This window comes from Mesoplodon densirostris, chromosome 5 (assembly GCF_025265405.1).
Source record: "Mesoplodon densirostris isolate mMesDen1 chromosome 5, mMesDen1 primary haplotype, whole genome shotgun sequence".
Taxonomy (NCBI): Eukaryota; Metazoa; Chordata; class Mammalia; order Artiodactyla; family Ziphiidae; genus Mesoplodon; species Mesoplodon densirostris.
In genome coordinates, this window is record NC_082665.1 from 28,901,618 (window position 1) to 28,927,836 (window position 26,219).

The 26,219-nt window shown below is 36.3% G+C and overlaps 1 protein-coding gene across 16 annotated transcripts in view; it reads left to right on the top strand.

Annotated features, from left to right (window-relative positions):
- Window positions 1–26,219, top strand: part of NRIP1 (nuclear receptor interacting protein 1) — a 300,299-nt gene that overhangs the window by 1,131 nt on the left and 272,949 nt on the right. For 12 of the 16 annotated variants that reach the window (XR_009532560.1, XR_009532559.1, XR_009532558.1 and 9 more), the window contains exon 2: window positions 17,664–17,743. The exons of 1 other annotated variant lie outside the window; for it this stretch is intronic. The gene's annotated coding sequence lies outside the window, so the exon portion shown is untranslated. Of the gene's footprint in view, window positions 1–323; window positions 467–8,808; window positions 8,869–15,466; window positions 15,504–17,663; window positions 17,744–26,219 lie in introns of those variants that run through there. 3 more of the 16 variants (XM_060098612.1, XM_060098614.1, XM_060098615.1) reach the window with 3 other exon arrangements.

Here is a 26,219-nt window from a genome sequence, read left to right on the forward strand (position 1 = left end):
GAACTCGGGGGGCCCGGGCAGCGGGGCCGCCAAGTTGTGGAGTTGGCCCCGGGCTCACTGGCGCGTCCGTGCCAGTCCTGGGCCGGGGGGCGGCCTCCGGGTGGCCCCTGAGGCGGGCCGGGGCGGGGGGGTGTACGTGGGCCGGGGTCGCACCCCGCTCGGCTGCCCCCTCGGCCCCGAGACCCAGGCGCTTCTCACCGCGCCGCTCCTGCTGCCCCGGGCGTCCTGGGCGGCGCCGGGCGCAGCTCCCCGCCTCTCACCCTGGTGCCTCCCTGCTCTGTGCTCGCGGATCCCGGGCCGGGGAAAGTGGGTAGGAAAAGGGACCGCGCTCCCCACCCCTGGAGGACCCCCGGTTCCAGCCCAGCCCGTCGGTACTTGTCCTTCCCCTCTCGAGGGAGAGGCCCCTTCGACCCGAGGCCTCAACCATCACTTTACCCCTGAGCCAGAAACCGGGCTCACATCTAGGGTGAGCTCCATACAGGTCCTGGGAGGCTTCGGGAGGCTTGTTTTTCACTCTTTATATCTGTGCCCTCTTCTACTACTAGTGCATGTTGTTGTTTTATGAAGGGTTTCCCTGGAAATACTCTACAAACCGTCATATCCTTTCTAAAGTAGTTTCCAAATTTTAATCAAGAGTTGGTGTTCAGTCCGAAGGAACAAAGGAATCAACTGTGTCTTAGAGGCGAACAAGCTGGAAGTCTGTGTGTGACACATGTTGATCTCTGAAGCATTACAGGAGTTTCTACCTTCTATCTCGTTAGGGATTGCAGTTGGGTTTTGAAGATAGTAGAAGAACAGAATAAGTAGTTTTGCGTTTTAAATTTTTTAATAGAGCATTTTTATTTCGGAAAAGAATTAAGACGTCTCAGCCACAAGGATTTTTCACTCAGTTGGTGGAACTGAGTTGGAGTTTGTCTCCGGTAATGTAAATGATTAAATGTGAGATTGTGCGGGAAAAACTGTTTCTAGAGGAAGAGAGACCATCCATAGGTGTCCAAAGTGAAAATGGTTGTCCGTTTATAGATGATGATTTCTGTTTACATTTGGGGGGCGGGGGGAGAGTGGTATGTGTGAAGCAAAGAGCTTTGGTAATTCATTCTTTAAAGTTATGAATTGCATTGAACCTGCTTGTTCGTGAATCATGGGTTTTGCAAGTGGGTGGCATCATCCTGATGTGATTATTCAATGTTTAATCACTAGTTTGGCACCTTTGTTGACGAGACACTGAAATAAGTGGACTTTTTAAACAAATGCTGCTTCATCTGCCTGGCACCTAAGTGTGGGTTGCTGCCTGGAGTATTTTGAAGTGTTTTTCAACTTCGAAGTACGTTGCTCTGGTTTTGCCTAGCAGTTTGGTAATGTGGTTTGAGTTTAGCTGGTTCAGAGAGTAGTGGCTTCATCACCAGTGCTAACTTTTTTCTGCCTGGAACTAGTTCCTAGAGACAAAGAAGATTTCAGTCAATGGAGCAGCCCCTATCCTGCCGGCTGTAGGATTGTTACTTTAGCGTGTTTCATACAGTCTGGTGGGGAAAGACCTCTTTGCATGCTTAGCCCTGAAAGTGCCCTAGGAGCATGAGGAAAATACGTATTAAAAACAAACAAAAAAGAGGACTACTCGTTGTTGGTTTTACTCCAGTGCGCTCTCTACAGTGCCTTTGAGGTAGTTGAAAACCAGTTTTAATGTCTGGACCCATTTCCTGAATGCGTCTCTAAACTTTTACTAATTTAACACGCTAAAATATTGTAAGGTTGCAATAAAAAAGGTGTCTGTAAAAGAGGCTAAAGGCTCCTCTGACTCTTGAAGTTTTTTAAGAGCAAAACATCATGATAAAAAAATAACCTATACCACCACCTAGAGTCTTGTTTGTTAGTTTAGTGCTCCTGAAGTTTGCTTAAATTGACATGTCTCTTGTGGTTCCGATATAGCCAAAGAATTATTGAGAAATGCTAGCTTTCAAAACGCATTCCAAGAGAACAGTTATTTGTGTAATAAATAGCGAGTGCCAATTTAAATTATCCATGCTACCTTTACAATTGAAAATTATGACATATTAATTTGAGTGGGCTATTTGCCAAAAGATATTAATTCAGAAGAGTCTAAAACAAGAAAATTTCTGCTTGTGCTCCAGGTAGCTCTCATTGCTTGAAGATTCTCTGCATGGTTACCAGAGATTCAAGAAGTCTTACAAATTAAATGCCATTAGGACTTTTTGAGGTCCAGGTAAAACAAAAGCAATGATCAAATAAAAATATAAGGGAGATTACAAGTTCAGAAATGCTGGCAGCTTTAAAGGTAAGAGAGAATGTAGGCTGTAGTAGAGTAGTGGTTCAGAGATGTGAAAAGTAAAATCAACATGAAATAAAGTGGCAATCTGTCTTGCTAGTAGTTTATACACAGTAAAACAATCTGTTAAATGGGAGACCTTAGGAAGGCAGCTCTGTTGCCATGTGGTTTAGCACATTGTCCAGGTAGGAAGTAACATTCCTTCTTTAAGCGGTGTAACTGGAGACAAAGATGCCTCCAAGATCTTTAATTAAATACCAGTTGAACATAGAGAACTAGAGCACTGTATTAATTCCGTCAAACATCACTATTTTAGAACATTGAGGACAACTAAAAAATGAATTAACTCATATCTGAAAGCAGAGTGTTATGGAAGGTGACAGGTGAGGCAAAATATGTCAATCTAATGGCACAAATAGGGAGATAAGGAGATATGTCATTCTTGGCTTCCAGATAGATGAGAAGGAAGAAGGTTATTATTAATTGTACAGATTCCATTGCAAACCAGTACTAGAAGACAGTGGCATAGAAGTAATTTTACATCAGAGTGGCTTAGGACATATGATGTGAAAGGGATTAGGTTTTTAGTTTTAAATTTTTACGATTGTAAGAAACTTAAACGGTCATTTTTAAGTGTTGTTCTGAAAAAGCAATGATAGCTTTGTGTATCAGGTTAAAAAAAATAATTCTGCTCCAAATAGGTTCAAAACAGCTAATTTTTATCAGGAGAAAATTGTTCACCTTAAATTGTGATAGGTTTAGTTTTGCTTTTCAAACTTTAGATTGCCGGATACAGTCAGGTTTTAAAGTGTAGGTGAACAGAGAAGAGGCATTCCAGTTTGTTTGTCTGTACCCCACCTCTCTCTCTCCTTATTGCTCTCTTGCTCCCTTGTCCCCTTTTCTAAAATAAGTAGCTTCTACATTTGTGGATGTTTTCTTCCATGAAAACTGCCTCCATTTGTAGCTTCCCTTCTTGGCTGTGCTGGGATGAAGGTTCTTTACTCTTGAGCTTTTTCCATATGCCCGTTCACGTGGCTACACACAGTGAGGGTGGGTTTTGTTTTGGTTGGTTTCATAGTGATTTACTGTTAACATGGATGAAGACCAGAGAAAAAAGCATTTACTGTTCTAACAAAACCCTTTGTACCCGTCTTCCAACTAGAGAAATGTTTTTATGAAAAGCAACTTTTGATTACTATTGAAAAGTCAAAGAAACACTCTGAACAGAATATGGGGCAGGGAGGGGTGGAGGGCTTTCAGGATAATGAGTTTGAATCTGAGAATTAAATTGTTCAAGATGCATTTCCTTAAGTTGCAGTGTTTTGAGGGGACTGTCTTGGGGGAATATGAGCAAACTCAATCTGTAATATTTAGATTAACACAACAATGAGGGAAATATGACACCAGCATGGTCACTAAGACTTGAGAAGGTAAAAATCAAGCGTGTCAGATGGTGATGCAGGCCAGTGGAATGGAACTGAGGGTTATATCCAGAGGTTGGAATGAATAAAAAGTAAATGGAGGAGAGAGATCTTGTTTCCATATCCTGTTTGCATCTGGTGCTGAAGCAGGGACATGAATTGCTGATGGTAATGGAGTTCCTTTTATGAGGTCATCAATATTATAAAAATAATGGTGGTTTGAGGGGGAGAAATGACAGGTTCCCCACTTGTGCATGTGTACACTGTTTTTGAATGTGTCTTAAATATATCTAAACTGGAAGGTCAAAACTGGGTACCAGCATAGAACCAGGAGTTAGGGAGTAACAGTTTATTTGGAAGGAAATGAATTAAAACTAGACCACCTTTTCTTTATTCTTTTGAGATGTGGTGTTTTCCAAGGGTCTTATTCAACATGGAAAACAGAGTGCTGAGGTTTGGGTGGTGAACTGGAGAACTCTTTCATAAGATTTCTGATAAAGATAACTTCATGTAAATCACCCCAGGAAGAATGCTTTCTTTAAGCACATTATCTTGTGATTCAAGGGTAGGGGGAAAATTGGGACCAAAGAGACCTCTGAAATCTTAGCAGGGTTTTTTTGCAAACTGTAATACAGATGCCCATCTGTTGTTTTTTGTTCCTTGAAATTTAATGTTCAAATTGAATATTTAGGATTCTAAAAATTAGAGTTTATTTACAATAGAAATTTCCTTTTGTTTTGCTACAGGTATGAAGAGTAATTTTAATTTTTCATAATAAGTATAGGTATTGAGATAAGTAGGATGATATACGAATTGTTGTCACTGTTATATTACATACTCTGCATTATGAACCTTAAAGTTCAATTGATCCCTACACTATCTTGCAAATACTACACATAAAACATGGCATTTTAGGATATCATTGCACCCGAAACAGATAATTTTTCTTAAATTCATAAAGCATTGAGAACAAGAAGGAGGAAAAAGTAAAGATGATACAGTTTACCATTGTTATTAGGATTTTGTTGAAATTAGCACCTTGAACCAAGCTAGAGATAACATTTAGCCTAGAACTCTAGGAGTAATATAATGAGAAGCGGATTTGAAGAATTTAGAAGACTGGCAACTCAGAAATGTAGAAAAAAATTACTCTTTGAAGTTATGGAAAAAAAGGACTCCACTGTATTTACTTAGTAGTACTAAGATTTCTTTTTTAAAGCTAAACAAGATAGTTATTGAAGATAATGTATGGATAATTACCTGTTAAAGAAATTATAATTTATATGTTTTTTGATTGAAATAAATTCAAGAAGAACTCCAGAATATGTTGAAACTTTGTCTAGGAAGGTGCTTGTGACATCCATCCATCCTCCCCACCTCCCTCCCCACCTCCCTCCCTCCCTCCCTCCTCACCTCCCTTCCTCCCTTTCATTCTTCTTTCCTTCCTCTTTCAGTAATAGTGCTGGGGTTAGAAGAATGGCATTTTGTTAAAACTTGGAAATGGACTTGCTTCTCTGACAGGGTTAATAGTTGTGTTTGAAATTCAAAGCTGGCATGGTTCACTGTCCCCAGTTTTTTAACTTGGTACACCTCAGGGAGTAAAAACTCTAAAAAGCTCTAAACCCATCTTGCCTCTGTAACTTTGTGTCATTCAGCAAAAATATCTTTAAGGATGGAAGGAAGAGACCCTTATTTGCCTTAAGTTCCAGGTCACTGTGTGACTAAGCCTAGAGTTTCAAGAAATTAAACCAGAAGCTCACTGGGAATTTGAGTCATCAGCTTAAGATACCACTGGGACCAGGACAGCTCTGATTGACCTGATGTTTGGTGTTGATTCAGAGCTTTGGTGGAAAGGAGTCTCTCACCCTTGGACTTCTAATTAAGAAAGTCATCTTTCAGTCTCCTGTAAAATGATAGGGCTACTCCTTGTTTTCAAATCTGTAATTTGCTGATGGATTGAGGATAGCTCAGGAACTAAGGAGTTTGGAACTTGTGGGGTTTTTTTGGCAGTCTGCTTTGATTATTTTACTTTTACCTTCTTTACCAGCTATATGAGAGTACTAGATAAAAGTAAGGTGATTAGCTTTAGGTAAGAGAAAAGCTAAGCCACGTGGTGGCTATGCTAGCTTCTTGTAGTTGTGTGCTTTCAATTGTTGAATTTGCCTGTACTGTATATAACATGTGGACATGTTAAATATGTTACTGCATTAAAAAAAGATGATAATTTAACATTGCAATAGTAAGAAAGGAAATTATGTTTATAAGCAATCTTAGAATATTACTATAATTGTGGCGATTTAATGACAATGTGGTTAAGAGAGCCTGACATATAGCAGAACACAATCAAAGTTTGAGGATTACAAGTTTAAAAGAGACTTCTATCTTGAGGAATTTACCTAGAAATAGAGAGATATGAAATGTTTAAGGGATTATAACTGGTTTTTAAAAAGCATACTTTTTAAGAATTTTTTTTGATTCCCGAATTTATGAATTTATAGTAATCTACAGTAGAGTGGTAGATTTATACCCTGGAAAAGAAACAAATTAAGGGAAGGAAGGAGGACAGAAGAAGGTGGAGAACAGCAAGAAAAAGTATTTGAAAACATGTGAAACACTTACAAAGGGGATATAAGAAATACCCTCAAAATGAAACTAATCACAATTGCAGTTTTTCCCCTAAAGGGAATATTTACACAATGGGTCATATAGGCTCAGGTCTGATTTTTGAAAAGCATATTTTAAAAAAGTGTTTCTGTTTTGTTATTCCACACATATTTTTCTAGCTTAGGTTCTGCTACTAAATCAGTGTATGATACTGATGAAAGGAAAGGCCTTTTATGTCTCTGAGCAACATGTGTAGAATCTGTAGAACAGGGAGGTTAGATTTCATTTCTAAATTCAGAAATTCTGACTATATCAATATATGCTGTTGACAGTAAACAGTAAAGATTTCAAGGTTATAGTTTTGAAAGGAGTAGAGATGATGGATCAAAACTTGAAATATAAAAAGTTTATTTAGTTACCTGTCTTTTGCCTTTTCCTTTTTTATTGCGGGGAGGAGTAGGGAAAGGAAGAGGATTTGGGGATACCTGCTTTGTGCCAGACATGGTGCTGGCTGCTTTACAGTTCCCCTGTGACATATAGGTATCATTTTCTCTACTTTACAGATACAGAGACCTAGTCTGAGAGATGCCTGAGTAACTTGCCTGAGGTCACACAGCTAATTTCATTGATAATAATTTGCTTTTCCGTGAGAATATGCCATCTTTTGAAGAGAAAACCAGTCTCTCTCTGATTTTTAGAAAATCATAAAAAAAAAACAAAACAACCCTGCTCCCAACCTGAGAGCCGCAGGACTCAAGCAGCATTCACCCCGCCTGGCTTCTCAAAGATCAGTCCCACTGGGAAGGCACCCTGTTTCCAAGCGATGTTTCTGCCGCAGTTGCTGTGAGTTCTCAGAGAGCTTATGTCCTGCTCCTGCACTTGCATAAGGAAGATGTAGTCACCAAGGGCAGCCGTGAGGGCTCCTAGCTCCTGTGAAGTGGACCTCAGAATTGCTACAGTGTTCTTTGAGGCAGAGAAAGCAACTATGTTTCTTGATATAATTCATTAGAAGAGCTTGTCATGGTCTTAATCCAAGTGTTCCCAAGGCGAATTATGTTTGTGTACTTCAAGGAGCAGTTGTAGCAAATTCAGAACCATAGCTTTTCCTGGTTGAAAAGTTAAATCTCTTGACTGTTACGGTTCTTCACATGATTTTTATTTTTATTGTCCTGTGTTCACCCCCAGTAATTTTATTTTAAAGACTGTGCTATGCTAATGAACTAGTCTCTGTAATACGAAGAGGAAATTGACAATGCATTTGTGAATTTATCAGAAGGATGCAGAAATCAAGAGATGAGGAGTATTTGGCTTCATTTTGGGAGTAGACCATGGTCAGGAAAGAAATTTTGGAGTTAGGGAGGTTTGCAGCATGTCATGTATTTTAAAGTACACATCTTTTATTGTTGGAGCCGTGAGAAATGGAGTTATAAACCTCTCCACCTCTTTTTACTTTCCTAATTTAAAATTTATGGAACTTTGAACCAAAAGACTCAAGCTGAGTGGTTCCCTCTACACTAGAAGGTAGTCAAATTGAAACCATATTGGAGACACAAGGATGAGTAATAATGCTCATATACATAGCATTTTCTAGTGTGCTTTGGATTTTGACATGCCAAGTAAATGTTGGATAAACAAAAGGGTTTGTATAAAAGCTGCAAAGGAACATTTTACTATGATCTTTTATTAAGAAACTATATTGTATCTGGCCAAATAAGAGAGAAACTGTGTAAGTGAACAATTGGGGTAAAAAAATTTTTCTGGAGTTCAGATATGTGTTTATATTATTTCCCTAACACATCCATGTCTTTTAAAAAAGTTAATTGAAATAGATTGAATCTGCATGAGGTCAAGGATTGAAGATGGAAGGTGTTTATTCACCACCTGGTTCTTTCCCAATATCTGGATGTTTGGTATTATTGAGGCAGAACTCAAAGCCATGCATTGTTCACTCTGTTAGTAAAATGCTACTCTTACCTGTCTTGGTAATCCTTGACCGACCTGAATCAACGTTATGTTTTCTTCTGTTTTTTTTTTTTTTCTTTTGCTTGGGCTTTCACAAACTGAAGTACTTTCATAGAATCCTTAGATATCAAGTTGGAAGGAAATATGATAGAAGCTATGGATTTTCTGGGTTTAAGTGCACTTGTTTTAGAGCTACCTTGTCCTACTTCCTCATTTTCAAACAAGTTGGTGTATAGAGGCATCTTGCTTAACAGAAGAGCACATAGGATCGGTAGTTGGTGTGGACTGTAACTCAAATAGTGATAAGTGCTACTATTTCACTTACACACCTTTTTCTTTTCTCTTGATCCTCCTCTATTTTTGTTTCCTTTTCCCCCTGTTTTCCCTTTTGTTCTCTTAATTTCTCACTTGTTCTTTTCTTTTTAATGGCTAGGTATCCATGCGACACAGTAGGGTAAATGATTACTCATCTTCCAACATTTTTGACATTGTTGTTAATTTAAAATTTCCAAAACATTTTTTGTCTGCATCTTACAGAGGAGGACACTGAGCACCTAAGAATTTAAAACCAACAGCTGGCAACTGGCTAAACCCAGGGTGAGAAATCAAGTCTTGATTTATTTCACACTCTTTTGTTTGTTTGTTTTTGCTAAAGCAATCTTCGAAAGAGGGGCTTTCTGTACCAGGTGTTAAGGAATAGTTAATAACCTTTGGTGATGGATCCAGCAGTATACTAAGGCTAAGCTAACCCCAAGGGAGAACCTCTGATAACCAGGACTGGGTCTTCAGGAGTGGAGTGAGCCGGGCCAACCGTATCATCCTTGTTTTTTGGAGCCTGTTTCCTTCTCATGCTATTAAAATATGGTCTTCAGGACAGTCTTGTGATTCATTTGATATTCTAGAACTTGGGATGTATTTTCTAGGGGGAGAATTTAAGAAGAGAAGCTTTACAGTACAGGTGCGCATCTGTTCATGCATTAGCTTTGTTTCTATGTGTTATATACATTTTTGAGTTCTATTTAAAATTCCGTAGGGGAACTTTTATTTGTCGATTAACAGCCAGGTGACTTTAGTTGACTAGTGTGATCAGAACAATCACAGGCCAGCTGCGCTTACTACCGAAGAGTAATATTCTAAAACCATTAGTGGAGGTGGTTGGGTCCGTTGGTTCAGTTGGGAACATAATACAAAGGTTATGGGCCCCACTCCATATTCTCCTTTGAGAAGGTAGCATACCGGATGCAAGGACACTGGGTAGACCTGGGGTGATCAGTGCCCTGAACCAAGTGTACCGAGGTCCACCCCTCTAGAAAGAGAGCAAGAGAGAAGAAACCTAATGGTAGCCGTTGATGTGGGCCACAGACTGACCACATTCCTTGGTGAAGCAAATTGGAAAGGAATAGTCTCTCTCATGGGACAGTGGACAAGAGAGTGTAGGTGCTCAGTACAGTCTCCAAGCCTCTAACAAGATCAGATTTGTCTCTCACAATTCCTTGTACGCCTCATTGTGATAGTCTCACACTTGTTTAATGTCTGTCCTCCTCAAGAGAGGGTAAGTTCCACGAATAGGAGCTTATTCATCCGTGTATTGTTGGTTCTGTAGGTGCCTGGCATACAGAAGGTTGTTAAAACATTTGTTGAACTGTACCAATCCCAACTATTGGTGAAATCTGCTTTTTGGGGGGTTAAGAATGGGGGCTTTGTGTATTTATACATTAAAAACTGCTAAATATTATGACTAACTTATGCATAATAGCTGCTGTTCTACATTTTTTCTTTGGTCTATTTAAATTAGAACTTCTATAAGAAATAATATTTCTTCCTTGAAATTTATCATCTTCTTTCCAGGCATATTTATTATGAAGGAAAAAGTGAAACTAACTGTTGCTGACATTATAATTACTTGGCATTTGACATTGTTCTGTAATACTAAGTTTCTTCAAAAATACACAATTTATAACATATTAGAATGCATGTTCAGCGAAATTTGGGGGGGCAACATTTAATTTTTTTAAATCAATGAAACCATATTTCTAGAGCCTTATGGGCAATTTCCTTGGCCTCACTTGCAATAGTCGTAAGGATCCACCAGCTCAGCACATTTAATTGCATTGAATTTGACTGCTTGGGACACTGGAGGCATCTCAGAATCTCATGTTTAGCATTAATTTTGGCGTTCAGTAATCTTAAAAGTTAGAAGGTGTCAGGAAGGACTTGATGACTCAAAACCTAGTAAATTATAGGCCTTAAGTAGTATATGAAGCCCTTTTGTTATTATTTTTAAATTAAGATTTGCTCTTCGCCAGAGGTGAATTTTCTGACTGTTAGAACATTATCACGTTCAACTTGATTAATAATGCTAAGTTGGAAAAGAAAATTATTTTAAAATAGAGCTCAGAAATTTATAGACCAGCAATTAATTTTCAAATGCTAGAGAAAATGTGTAGATTATCTGGGACATACATGTACAGCACTGAGATTTAACAAACGCTCTTAAAATGACTTTAACCCAGTTTCTTGCTTGTGAAGACAAAAGTTTTTACTAAACTTTATGCATGCTTAGAAATAGATGCTTTTTGTAAACAGAAAAAACACCTCTCAGGGCTTGCATATTTTTCTATTCACAAGTAAATAGCGATGAATCATATAAATCATAGTAAAAGAAGATATACAAGCTAATGGACTACTGTCCAATGTAAAAGAGTAGAAAAATGAGCACATTCACTATTAATGTGGTGTAGTCTGCTTTGTGTTCGCATCAGTGCTGAACTGCTCTTTCAGTTGTTCCTTAGTGTCAGTCAATATGTTGTAGAGTATGTGGATTCTATGCACTGGTATAACTTTCCCACTGTTAAATTCCTCAGTGTCTGAGACCCAAACTTAATTTCTATTTTTATGAGCTGACTCTTGTAATTAAGGCATGATATCTCATTTAAACCAACATTAATATCATGGACATCAAAGTCCTACTGTATGGCATAGGGAACTATATTCAGTGTCCTGGTATAAACCATAATGGAAAAGAATATATAAAAGAAAGTGTGTATATATGTGTGTGTGTGTGTGTGTGTGTGTGTGTGTATGTGTATGTAAAAAAAATTAACATTAATATCCTTTGCAGGAAAAAAAGGTGACTGAGACTCTGAACCATTAATTTGCTGCTAATTGTTCTTGCTCTCAGTGTTTGTTTTCCCTTTGACTGCTCATCCACCTGCGTTATGTTACATATTGTAAATTCTTGTGTATATTCCTTCTGATGATGCCAAGAAAGTACCATTCTAGTAACATAAGCACATTCACTTTGAGTTTTACTTTTGTACACATTCTACTTTTACCCCTTAAAAAGTAGTAAATTCTGTCATTGAAGTTGTTCATCACTGTTTCTTTTGAAAATTGGGGTATGTTCCACTTAATGGCATATTATCTTAACCTGTAAGGTTCCAGGTTGCTAAAGGCAAAAATGACAGTATTGGTTAATACTGAAAGTAGATAAAAATGGGTCTTTGAGCAGTCAATAAAAGGATAAAATTAAAATCTGACTTTAAATCTTTCAAAAATCTGTAATATGCATTTCCTCACATGAGTCACAGGTAGAAATCCAAATTTTGTTTGATGTTATGAATGTTTGTTTTCACGTGTCATGGTGAGAGTGGTAAAACAGGTTTTTTTTAGTTGTATGAAGTAAGTGGAAAGAGGAATAGCACTTATTACTGTATACTAAAACTAAAATTCCCCTGTGGTGATAGCATGTTAGTTTGGACTATGTTTGATTTTACTTTACAGTGAATTTTAAACTTTTTTGATTTTAGTTTTTGGGATTCTGGTAAATGTTGGACAGCAATCAATTTACATATAGGTGTAAAAAATATATTTTTAAAGATAACCAGCTTTTTCCATTTGAGGATAAGTAGCAAGTTGTAGTTGCTTTCTGTAGCTTCAGTCATTTGTTCTATTGAATACTTAAATGAAGCATCAGTGAAGAAAAAAATTTGTACATGCACCTATTGCCTTGGGAGCATTGCAGAATTTAGCAGTTCTCAGATGGCCATCGTTCCTTTTAAAAAGAAGAAAAGTAGTGAGCGGATAGAAAGTTTTGGTGTGGGGAGGAAAGGAAATATTACCTCAAAACTCTGTTGACGTGCTCATTTGTTTTGCTTTAGGCCTATTTGTGTAGTAGTGAATTTTGAGTGGGTGGTGAAAAGTAATAATGTGTTGAAAATAGTAGTATCCTTAACACACTCCTGGGTGGTTTGACTATAAATCAGAGACAGGATGGAGAATAAAGGATCAGAGCTAGAGATTAGATAGGTTTCAGTGTGCTTCAGCTGAAGCTGTGAAATGGGTGAGTCATTTAATGTTTTCTGGCCTCAGTTTGTAAAACAAGGGGGTGAACAAGAATGATCATGTGGTTCTTCTAGACTCTATTCGAATAAGTATCACTTCAAAAGTGAGGTTTTAGTGTCACATGCATGGACTAACAGGGTGCATAGAACTAAGGGCTGTGAGGATGTCCCTCATGATTTTTTGAGCTTGGCATTTAATATCTTACAGCAAAGTTTTTAGTTTAACATAATTGAACTTGTACTAGATAGGGTTAATAGGCTAGAACAAAAGGTCAAAGCATAAGGCATTAGGCTTAATTAAGGGAGAGCAGGAGTGGCAGGGAGTGTGTGACAGCTAAATGGGTTTCCCACAGACTAATGTCGGTTCCCGTGCAACCATGCCTCAACTTAAGAGGGTTATTTTGTGCAAAGGGCAGCAGTGATTAGCAGTTTGACATGCCAGACACTTCTGGCCAATCCCATCTGTTTTAGAGGTTAAAAAAGCACACCTTTATGAGCTGATGGATTGATTTGTGTGCCCGTCTGGTAGAGATTAGAAGTCCAAGGCCAATGCAGTAAATGTCAGTTATAGGATATTGTACTTTCTTCGCTGGCTCATTGTTTTAACCGTCAACTGTTTTATAATGGGGGATAACTGCTGTTTATGGAGTCGAGTGCAAGATGGGTGGGGGAACAGGTGAGAGAGGAAGAAAAATATTTCCTAGATGGAATTGTCAATTAACATATTCCATAGCAAGCGTTTCAAATGGAGATATGGACTCCTCTAGATGCACTTCATCTTATGGAGTGTTTTTGGTCTGTTCCTTACAGGTTGAGTCATATTGTTCTTTTCTGAGTGTTATCTGAGCAACCTGTCAGTCCAGGATTTAATTTTACATTGAGAATTGATAAGTTTCTTTATTTAGGTACCTCTTTTTTTGGACAAGATAGATCATTTATCTCTGTACCACTGTATATATTTAAAAAGTGTGTAATATTCTGTTCATTGACTTCCTAGGGAGAGGTAAGGAAAAGAAAAGAGAACATGGAAAGAGGAGCACACACATGCATACTTGCTATGTGGGCAGGATTTACTATGCTCACCTGAGGCTGATGCGTGCTGTTAAAATGAACTGTGTCAGAACCTAAGCTTGGACTTTTTTCTTCAACTTTGAGAGCTGCAAGAGTGATGCCATTAATATAGTTCATTTTCAGTTCACAGTTGTAGCTCATTTAAAGACACACAAAGGCTAGACTGTGATTATAAAAATTGGTTTTAACATATTCTAATATCCAAGGAAATGATAATTTATGTGTATGAAATAGAACTTTAGATAAATATTGCGATCATAATTAATGAGCTTTAGGAACATAAAGCATTCAGTCTTTTGGATGGACAGGGGGAAGTGGTTGAGAAATAACAAAAGTTATATTTATCAGAAAATTATTGTGAGCCTGAGATCTGAAATCAGATAAAAATGTGACCGAGAACACTGGAAGCAATATTAGAGGATGCTGATTGGCCCCAGTGCTTTTATCCTTGTCAAGATATGTGGACCATGAATTGTTTGTTACATAGTTATACAGATTATCTATATCATGTTAAAGCCTGAATTACTTCTTATAGAAAGGTTTAAAATATCTGAAGAAGATATGGTCACTGAAAGTTATATGTGGATTGTAATAGGAACTAGTACTTTTTAAAATGCATGTATGCATTTATTTTGCTACTAAGGTATTCCAAAGTGAATTGGCTTAACTTATAGAGAGAAATTGAGATTTTATTTTATTTCTCATTTAAAAAGGACAAAATGGCATCAAGGTGTTGGAGTTTAAGAATATAGTAGTTAAATATATTTTCATCCTTGTGTTCTTTGTGGAGTAGCATCAATTGAAATGATTGGGATCTAATACAGATTTACATGAAAAGAGTCTTGCCCTTCTAGGTAGGGAGAGAAGGTGAAGAAGCATACATTTTATAATATCATTGCTTCTTTTTCACTAAATCATTTTTAGATTGCAAAAGTTTGGCTTGAGCAGTATAGAAATGCTTTGGTAGTACATTAAATGTGGGAGATTTATCTGATTTAATGGACAGAAGCTTCTTAAATGAATCTGGTGATGTTACATTAAACCGAAAAAAATATTTGAGGCTCTACATTTGTACTAACATTACAGACATTTTTAAAGGTCTCTAGATCCTAACCTTTTAGTTTCCTTCTCTTTTCTCCAGTAAATTCAAGTGCCAATAACATCTAGTTTGTGTTAGAATTTTACTAAAGGGAAATATTTTCTAGGATTAACTTGTTTTTGTGTGTTATGATATATTCTGAGGTTTTGAGGAATATACCTTGTCCCTTGTAATTTATGGTAGTCAGTTTCTGTCAGTCAGTTGTATTTCTTTACTTTGACTAATGTGGTATTATTGGCTTTGAGAGGTAAAAGTCTGCTCCTCTAAGCAAATTAGTTGAGTATTTGCTTAGGTTATGAAAAATGAAAGCAGAAATGCTTAGTATACTTAACATCCTGTGTTTGCAGTTCTTGTCCTAAAAATTGTTACAGCTTTATAACCTGAATTTTAGTTGTTAGAAATTCTTATGAAACAATGGAAAAAGTAATAGCCCTATTTCATATTTTGATCTTAAATGCTGTTAAGGCATAGAATTGCCCTTTGCCTCTATTCAGGGAGATTGATTTTAATAAAACCGTAATATGGTGGACTTATCAAATACATATTCTTATTATATTTTATATGTATATTTATAAAGTCAGTGTGTATATGTATGATATATTTCAGATAGAGATGTTAGAGATGGCTGCACCTGTTGATTGCATTAAGCTTTGGGTGTCTCCTGATGAGGGAGGGAGAAGGTCTACCCCACTGCCTAAGTGCATCATTCCTCCTCCACGGTAAATTGCACACATTCTACTTTTTTGTATTCTGTGACCTTGCAGTCAGTGACTTCAGCCCAGAATAGTTTCAAAGTCATGTAAATGAATGCAATTAAGGTATTGCTTATCATCTTACATAGTTCAGATGGAACTTTATTGGATAGAGAGGTTTGTTTGCTTTATGAGGAAGGTCAAAGGAAGGTTAAATTTTATTACATAAAATGATTTGGTAATGTTTTTATTTAGTTGCTGAAAAAGTAGTGTCCTAATAGGAAATGATAAGGCTTTTTTTTTTTTTTTAAATCACTAGGAGGTCTCTTCAGGGTTTGTTTGTTTGTCTTTTCTATTTTAAGGCAATGCCAGCTGTCTACTAATAAAATTCTAGGAATATTCTGCCTTAGTTATGATTCTAGGTAGTTGTTTTTTTTTTTTTTTGCGGTACACGGGCCTCTCACTGTTGTGGCCTCTCCCGTTGCGGAGCACAGGCTCCGGACGCGCAGGCTCAGTGGCCATGGCCCACGGGCCCAGCCGCTCCGCGGCATGTGGGATCCTCCCGGCCCGGGGCACGAACCCGTGTCCCCTGCATCGGCAGGCGGACTCTCAACCACTGCGCCACCAGGGAAGCCCTAGGTAGTTTTGACTTACACATGTAAGTGACATTCCCAGCTGCTGATGGAGGGTACCTTAGGAGCTGCTGATGGTGTGCCTAGAGGGTTTGTGTTAATGTCCAGTTACCATGCCAGTTGGTGCAGGACCTCAGACAGCAGGGCTAGAATCCCAATTCACCTGGGCAGAAAGGAGCCCTGCCACCAGCGGGCTGATTGTCTGTAGGGGTTGGGAGAGTATTGACATAGATACCAGGAGAGTCGTGCTAATGAAGAACTGAGAGAAAGAAGGGAGACGGAGAGGGAGCGAGAATGAGAATTGAGTGTGTGTGTGTGTGTGTGTGTGTGTGTGTGTGTATGTATGTGTATGAAGTATGAAATTTTTAAAAAGGCAAGTATTCTTCGTTGTAGTTGGCTCATATAACTACCTGCTTCCCTTTGCTGGTATTATTTTTACTTCAGCATGGTATATTAGTTGATAAAGTCTCTCAGATACGTTGATTCATAGAGCAGACTTTCAGTCAGCATCAGCTCTATGCCTTGCACCGTGCTAGGTGCTGGAAGATTCAAAGATGAATGCAAGGCTCACAGTCACAGGGAGAATACCAGTAAGCAGGATACAGAGAAAGTGGCCCAGAGGCAGAGTGGTTGAGCAGCCTGCCTCCCTAGGATGTCAAGGAAGCAGCATCACGCAAAGAAATTTGTAATCTATATATGGTTTTAAGGAGACTGAAGGGCACTGGTAAAATTAAGTGTTAATGAAAAATACTTTATTTGGGGAGTTTAAGGTTTAGGTTTATGGATTTATTTGGAGGCTAAGCTATAATCCTTGAGAACCAATCATAGGCTGTGGGATAGGAATTGAGAATTCTAAAAATGTAATCCAGACATAAATGCAGTGGGTGATACGAGTGGAATGCTGCTATGGTGGAGTCTCGTAGTTTGCACCATACCTGTCTTATCACCAACTGGTCTCTGTCCATTGGCCTATTGGTCAATATACAGTTTCCAAGGCCACCACAGTGTTAAAGTGTGGACTCTGGGTCTTGCTGGCCTAAAACTTTTTCACCCACTCTTTTGTTCTTAAAAGTATAAACTGTCCACATGTCGATGTCATTCTGTATCTAGGAAGGTTCTAATTCCAAGTTTAACATTTTTTTGTTTCTAATGGTCTAGAAAAAAAATGAGGTGTTTCAGTTCTTGTGTTGACTACCAAATCATTCTAATACTTCTTCTCCCAGAATCCTTGATCAGAATTCCTCTTGGTCATTGACATTAACTTCTCACACACTTGAGAATTGGTGATATAGTCTTTAATGCAGTGTAAAGACAGATAAGTAGTGTTTTGGTATAAATAATTTTGTAATGCGTATTTTTTATCAGATGTGATCAACAGTTATGCCCAAGGAAAACATGTATAATTAGGAATTTTTTTACTTGCAATACATCTTTTTTTGTCATTTTTTCAGATTTTGTTTTTCAGTCAGTAGTTGAGTTCTTTGTAAAACGTGCTATTGAAATTCTTTGAGATAAGATGCAACTTGAAGTAACACTTATTTTTATTAATTTTCAGAGAGTGTTTGGATTGTGAGCAATTTAAGCGCTATCCTCAGGATCCATTATTTTAACATTTGGGAGAAACACATCCAGAAGGTATTGTATTTTGTCTCACTGCTCCACTTTTAAAAATGTAGTTAAGCCTTTTCAGTTATAGGAAAGAAAGAAAGAATATTATGCCATATTTAATTGTTTAGTTTTCTTAAGTTTCAGATATTGATAAACTAGTTGTTTGACATTTGTAACAGAGGAGAGGGCTACATTTCAGTGTTGGTAAATTATGAGTTTTGTGTGAGTAAAAGGAATCTGGTTTAGATGGAACCAGTTTTGCCTTTTTTAAACATCTGAGATATTTACATTTTACCTTTTCAGCATAGTACTATTTTAAAGAATGTTTTGATTTGAAAATGAGTTATAAAAAGTTTCTGTTTATCTAAGACCATGTGAAATATACATTAAACATTCAGGCAGTCTTAAAGTTCTTCCTGCCTATGACAGTTACACCTTCTAGCTTAGGGACCAGCTGCCATCTGTGTTTTCATCAGGGCCCACGGACATATCCAACCGGGTCCCCTGACTCTGCCTCTGAACATCCATCTGCTAAGTTCCCTCTGCATTATCACATGTGTCTAGGTTGGTGCAGCATAATAATTCATCTGCTCATAGACCCTGAGTCTCAGGACATGTGATGTATTACTAGGAAGGAAGGATATTAAGATTATCAGTTGAGAAACTTACCTGCTTTGTGTTTCTGTTCTTTACACCCCCAAGACCCCGTGTGGATACATCAGCCGATTTGGCTGAGGTCAGTGGTGGACACAGTTCCCTTCAGCCATGCCCCAGGCTTTCCTTCTTGGTGTCCACCTTGATACCTCTCCCCAAGTCTTGTGTTTGTCTTTTATAAAACTTGGCAGCTGTCTTGCTTGGAATAGACACAGATGAAGGAAGAATGCATACATACATTTAATAAGATAATATATTTGTTAAAGTTGTAGTGAATAGGTCAACTTCTTTGAGTACATATGACTCTATTAACTGGATAGTCATGATTTATATTCACATGAAATGACACAAAAATCAGTTTTACAAATTTTCTTAAGTAATCACTTGTCAAGCACTATGAGTTTCTAGGATTGGATGAATATAGTCTTTTATATTTCCATAGAACATTGTTTTGAACTCTGTACGTTCAAGGTTATTCACTATTAGCAAAACAGCATTTTCTCCCTCTTCCTGTCAGAGGGGGAGGGTGAAAGCAAATAAGAAATCTAAATAAACACATTAGGACTGTAAGAGGACTTCTAGTGAACTCCCAAATACTAAATTTAATTTTTATGTATGCTTTATCAATGAAAGAAAGGATATGATCAGAAACCCTGAATTTTGTGGAGTTTAAAGTTATCTTTTTAAACTAAGAATTAACTATTATAATTACATATTTAAAGATATAAGCTTCCAAATAGTTTATAATGTTAGTTATAGAGAAGATTATTACACTTTTTAAAGCCATTGGGAATTACCCATTTATGAAAATTTATCAGGTAATCTCAAAATTAAGAGTAGGTTGAATAGAATTGAACTGGTTACTAGTTTTTATTAATAAAAAATGGCAAATTAAGTTTAGTTGTAGGGTTGAGTAGAGAAATTCTTGTGTAAATTCTGAATAAGAATTGATTTTAAGTAATTATTTTGAAAATAACTCGTGATATATCAGGCCCTTTTTTTAAAAAAAGTTACTTATATTAAATAAAAAAAAAAAAACACTTTACAGAAGTCTAACTTCATGTAGTTAAATTGGCACTCTTACTTGCTAGTTCAGAGATTTTTTATGTAAGCGTACCCTGCGTAACTACACTACACTCTACCCCAGGAGGTTTGTTGGTGTATTTCCTGGTCAATACTGCCTTCGCCCAACAGAAAAACCAGTCTTTGGCATCTTTTATCTTGGATTAGTTTTGCCTGTTATTGAACTTTATACAATTGGAATCATGTAGTATGAACTCTTTTATGTCTGATTTTTTTGATTAACATTATGTCTTTGAGTCATCCATGTGTGTATCATCTCCCTCTCCCCCCACCCAGTCGTATATATTCCATTGTATATACCATCATTTATCCCTTCTACAGTAAATGGACATTGAATATCTTTCCAGTTTGGGGTTAAAATAAGGCTGCTATGACCTTTTTTTAATCTTTTGATAGAAATAAGCATTCATTTCTGATAAGTATATGCACAGGAATGGAACTGCTATGTGGTGGAGTATATATTTGTCTAACTTCAGTAAATAGGTACTTAGAGCACTTTTAAGGATATTTAGGAAATGTCAGTCAGTGTGTCTTTTACTAATGATGGTTCTTATTGTGAAATGGACTTTTCTCCAACTTTACATAAACTCTAAAGTTCTTTTTTAGGAGTTATGAAATTTTCCCATCTGTTAAAATTAAGTTGTCTGTTTTCTGATTCCATATGATATGTGTTTGGTTCATGAAACTTAGATCTACCCTAACTCTAGTGAAGGGAAATAGGACATAGAACCCTCCTATACATACTTATGACTAAGGAAATACTGAAAATGGATTTTGAAACAAATTAGACATATCATATAATGAAGACTTTTACTTTATTGTTGAATTTTTTGGATACTTCTTTGAATATCTAAAACCGTAGATGCATTTGAGTTTCTGATGAATGTTTCTTGCTACCTTTTTCTGTGTTTGTATTACTCTGTTGGGTGACCTAAAGTGAAATTATTAATTCTAGAATGTAAGTACCTGAGAAATTTTGTATTAATCTTTTTCTCAGTCTTTATTATAGAGAAATATAATGTGAGCTCAAATTTTAAGTTTTCTAGTAGGAATGTTTAAAAAAAGGAAAAAGAAACTAGTGAAGTTAGTACAATATTTTATTTATCCCAACATCTGAAAACTATTATTCCATTGCTTAATTAATATAAAATTATGAGATATTTTACATTCTTTTTTCTCATCCTAAGTTTCTGAAATTCAGGGTGTGTTTTTACTTTACAGCCCATCGCAGTTCAGACTAGTCAGTTTTAAAGTACTCAGTAGCCACCTGTGTCTTGTAGACAGCATGGTTATAAAGTTACATCTTGGATTTTTTAAAGATAGTGCTTTAGTCTAATTCATATCTAGTTAAAATTATCCTAAAAAATTCAATAGAAAGATGTCATGCAGATTCTAATATAGTATGTTTCAGTAGGTGTCAAACAGCCTGTTTCCTTCGGTGTTGGAATAAATAACATTGTTTTTTTTTGTTTTGTTTTTGGTTGAACATGAAATACAGCAGTTAGCCAGTGTTTACAGGACATTTGTATGAAAAATACATATATTTAAACTGTAAAATCACAATATGTAACAACAGATCAACATCGTCCATCTTCCTCTAGGTTATATGCTAGATAGAATTTTAGTTTGTTTTTTCGTTTTTTTTTTTTTTTGAGCATGGCTGGTTTACTTTTCATATGATAAATTGACATATGATGTAACTCTACTATCTTCTGAGTAAAATAGGGAAGCTAAAAAAAGGTTGTATGTATACATATAGATGTACCTATGACTTTTCATTAATGAGGATATTTAAAGTTTACCTAGATTTTGAGGGTTAATGTTTCTTCATGTATTTATTTGCCAAGTGAGATGTAGCAAGAGCTGTCAGTTGTCTCACATGAACTTGGGTCAGATTTTGCTACCAGACTGGTTTGCTTTAAACTTTTTAGTGTTCAGAATTTGGAATGTGAATAAGGAACTACTAGTCTGTGAAAATGGTCATGTGTGGAGGGCTGTCATAAGTGGTAAAGCCCAGTAAGCAATACTGGCCATAATCACATGTGTTAGTGGTTATTTTGGGTTCCTGATATAAGGTAGTTTTTTTATAGCCATTCCCACCAACACGTTTTTTAATAGCACTCCCTCCTCCCTTTTAAATGAAGTCAACTATACTTTTTGACACTCAGTTATAATAGTACATGGTATTTTTTTAAAAATGAAAATTTCCTCTGCTTATAAAAGCCTTCACCTCAGCTATAGTAAAACTAAAGTTCTTGCATTAGCTGATAAGGCCACGGCATCTTTTTGATGAGGCCTGTGCTGGTGACCACTCCACTCAAAGTGGGAGCTGCATCTCCACTCTCTTTTCATTTTCCACAGCACTTATCACCTTTAAAATACTATGAATTTTTAAAATTAATTGTTTATTGATTGTTTTCCCCTTCTAGAATGAAAGTGCTCTGAGAGCAGGAATCTTTTTCTGTTGTGTTTGTCACTGATATATCTGAAAGAACCTAGAATAATTCTGGGCATCAATTGGTATAGCCACTATGGAAAACGGTATAAAGGTTCCTCAAAAACTTAAAAATAAAACTACTATATGATCCAGAAATCCTACTTCCAGGTATAGATCCAGAGAAAGTGAAATCAGGATCTTGAAGAGAGATTTGCATTCTTATTTCTTTGCAGCATTATTTACAATAGCCAAGACATGGAAGCAGCCCACATGTCCATTCACATATAAGTGGATAAAGAAAATGTATCTACATAAAGTGAAATATTATTCAACCTTAAAAAAAAGAAAAGAAATTCTGTCATTTGTGACAACATGGATGAACGTAGAGGACCTTATCCTAAGAGAAATAAGCCAGATACAAAAGAATAAATACTACATGACCCCACTTATATGAAGAATCTAAAAGAATCAAACTCATAGAAGTAGAGAGTAGAATGGTGGTTACCAGGAAGTGTGGGAGGGGGAAACAGAGAGCTGTTGGTCAAAAGGTACAAACTTTCAATTACTCAAGTCCTAGAGATCTACTGTACAGTATATTACCTATAGTTAGCAGTAGTGTATTTTATACTTAAAAATTTGCTAAGAGTAATGTTAAGTGTTCCTATCACACAAAAAGAGGGCAGGAGGAAACCTTTGAAGGTGATGTATGTGTTTATGGTATTGATAATGGTGATGGTTTCACAAATGTATACTTACCTCTAAACCCATCAATTGTATACCTTAAATATGTACAGCTTTTTGTATCTACATCCTATCTCAATAAAGTGGTGTAAGAGAACACTGGACATCTAGAAGTAGCTCATAAGTATTTATTGACTAAATATTTATTGAATATATGAAGAAGATACACTATTTTTCAGTCCTGAAAATTTGCCTTTATGGACTTTCCGGGGCAGGGAATATTTAAAGGAAGAGAAAGCAAAAATCTTCAGTTATATTTGTAATAATACATTTTGATAATTTGAATTAGTTAGAAGTAGTTTATTCATCAAACTGATATGTATATCCCTATTAAAAGTAATATGTAAATATGAGGGTTTCCACAAATAGAGTGTAATATTATGGTCAGGTAATTTATCTTTGGAGTATACATACGTGCATTTTTCCATTTCGTCATAAAATATTGGTAATCAGTTTGAGAAATACGTTTATAAGAGATACCCTGTGTTTCTGTAAAATATAGAGACATTCATTGTATTGGTATCTTAAAATTAGTATGAATCAGGCAGACCTTGTGGTTTTTAAGTAGTAGTTTCTATATAGTAAAGTATAGGTTATCGTTCCATTTTATACAGATATTTTCTAATTGTAGTTTTTGAAAATTTCAGTTTGGGGTCATCTACAATAAATGTTTTTAAAATAGTATAAAAATGTAATCAAAGACTTACAGTATTAAGAAATGGTATTTGCTACTCTAGAATACATTCAAAGGAGATGTTATAAATGTTTATTCCATTATAGGATAGGTAACTTTATGAGATGACTTACGCAAAGTCTTTCCTGCAGGTCTATTTGGAAGTTTTTGGTTTTATATTATGCCTTCATATATTCAACACATGATAGCAGGCGACCATGTATATGACTATTTCTATAATCATTTTTGTTAGAACGGGAAGAATTATGAGATTGATTTCTTTCTTTTTCCACTTCCATCTTCTAAATTCAAGCTTTAGTACTTCATACTTGTTAGACAGTTACTATAGTAGCTTTCTAACCGGTCTTTTACCTTTTAGTTTTTATTATCCAATATGTTCTACACACTACAGCACAATAAAACTTTCTGAAGAAATAATCATTACCCTGAACACAAAGACCTTTGCCCACAAGATAAAGGCCAAGTCCTGTTTCTACCCGGCTCCTGCATCATATTCCATTTGCCTAATCCTTGAATTGCACACTTCTTAAACTGCCACAATTTTTGCCATCTTCATCTCAGATGTGTTGTGATCTTCTTCTGTCTCTAGTTCTCTTTTACCAAAACACTACCCATCCTGTGATTTGTATGATCACCCTAAAGAAAGGAACACATGCCCTCTTGCACTCTCTCAGCAGCTGATGAGTACCATTTACATGACATTACTTTATTGGTCTTTTCAGCGAGATTGTAAACTTCTGAAGGGAAGGGACCATATCTTTTATAAAATTGTGATTTACAAAGCACAGCTTCATGCCTCCCATATACAGGGTGATACAGGGTGATAAATTGAAGTGTTGATGAAAAAAACAACTCCAGGGTATACCCTGGAGCTTTAGAGACAAACAAAGGATTTAAAAATTCATCCTGTATTCATTGTATATTATGCAAGTTATTTAAACTTATTGTGCAGTAGTTTTTGTGTGGGGTTTGTGTGAAGATGAAATGATAGCATGTATGTCAGAAATTTGTAGGTTCCAGAGTTTGATACAAGTGTTCGTGATAATACCCAAACTGTATTTTGTTGTGTATATAAATTTCTTTGGCTTAACTTAATGTGAAATATACAGAATGTTGTTTTAATGTTCCTTACCTGAATGATGGCAAGCTTGGTTTAATGTTAGCTGAATGTGTATTCTAATAAACAAGAACAAAAATCCAGATGCCTTTGGCGAAAGTAATGAGTTACCTTTTTGGACTGCAACAGTTTCAAAGATGAATGAATTTAAAAGTTTTGTTAACTTTCCAAAATTGATCCTTAATTCCTCATACTGAATTACATTGGGGTTAAATACATTTTTTGAAGGACATCTTTTCACAGATTTCCATAAATTTCTTAAAGGTGACCCCATCCCTGTCAGTTCTATTTCCTAGGAGTATTTAAAACTAAATAGCTTACCTGGCTAGTGCAGGTTTTAAACAGGACTGAATTTGCGAAAAGCTTTTTATTTGATTGGGGATAAGTTCTGGTGCTAAGAACAGTATTTTGGAATAGAAGAAGTTTCTGTCTTTCAGAGATTTTTTTTTCCCTCAAAAACAAAATCTGAATGTCATACATACCTGGATGATAGCTGTAAATTAGCTTAAAGAAAGAGGTAGGCTGAGGTTCAGGAGGAGATGAGTTTCATAAGACCAGCATCTTAAACCATGAATGCTGTTATCACACATAAAATAGGCCCTGAAAATGTGGGCCTGTTACTGTCTTCTGTATTTAAATGCTCAGATATTGGTGACACAAAGTGGTAACAGAAACTGAATTTGTAAGGAGGAGGAGGCAATGATTGTGGTTTCTGAGTCTTCCTTACTCATAACAAAATATGATGTGCAGTTTGGATAACATTCTTTGGACCACTAAAGAGACTTGGGAAGTTAACCTTATAGGCCACCCGGATGCTTTTAGGCAGTCAATATAGAGAACCCTTACTTTATTACCTAGGGTATAAAGTTTAGAAAATATTAAGCCTTTTTTTTTTTAAGGCTTGCTTTTACTTTATATTACAGACAAAACTTCTGAAAGAAAGTCTGTGTTTATTCTAATAGAAATAGACATAACCTGACAGTGAAAATTATTAAAGTTACACTGACAAGTGTATTAAAAATATGTGCATGGAGTTTTTGTATTAATACTGAGTTCATGCTAAGCTGCCATTTTCATGGTAATTTCAGGAAATAAGAAATGGATAACATTTTCATTTTATTTAAGTACTCCCATGAGTTTCTATTAAACGTCATGACAGTATTTGTTACAAAGTCACATCCAGTTTAAACCTAGTCTGGTGACCACAGAATACTATTATTTTAGCTTAAGTTTTCTACGAAATAATGTAACGTCTTTTCCTCTTGGTTACTTTAATGTAAAATGAAGATTATCATGCTTTTGTTTTTCCCACCAAAATTGTCTGAAATAAATCTCTGTGAACTATTTAAGACATTCAAGTTTCAGCATTTAGGTTTTTATTCTGATAGGCTTATCACATGATCACTAGTCACTAGCTTATAAACTTGTATTTTAAAAGAAAACATTTATTAGGGATAGGATTCCCATTTTCTCCTGAGAGAAGGCAGAAGTAGTTGTTCTCTTTCTTTGTTTTATTAAAAACAATAATTAACCCAAGGGATATACTTCTCTTTTACCTCTTACACAGACACTTAAAGAGTTGTCACCATCATGGCCACAGTTCAATATGTGATGAGGAAAATGCTGGTCTTAGAATCGTAAGATTTATATTTGAGCCATAGCTCTCCATGGGGACTGCTAGCAAATTGCTTAACCTGAGCCTCAGTTTCCTGATCTGTAAAACGAGGATACAACCTACATCACAGGAATAGCCCACAAAGTAAATGAGGAAATAAAG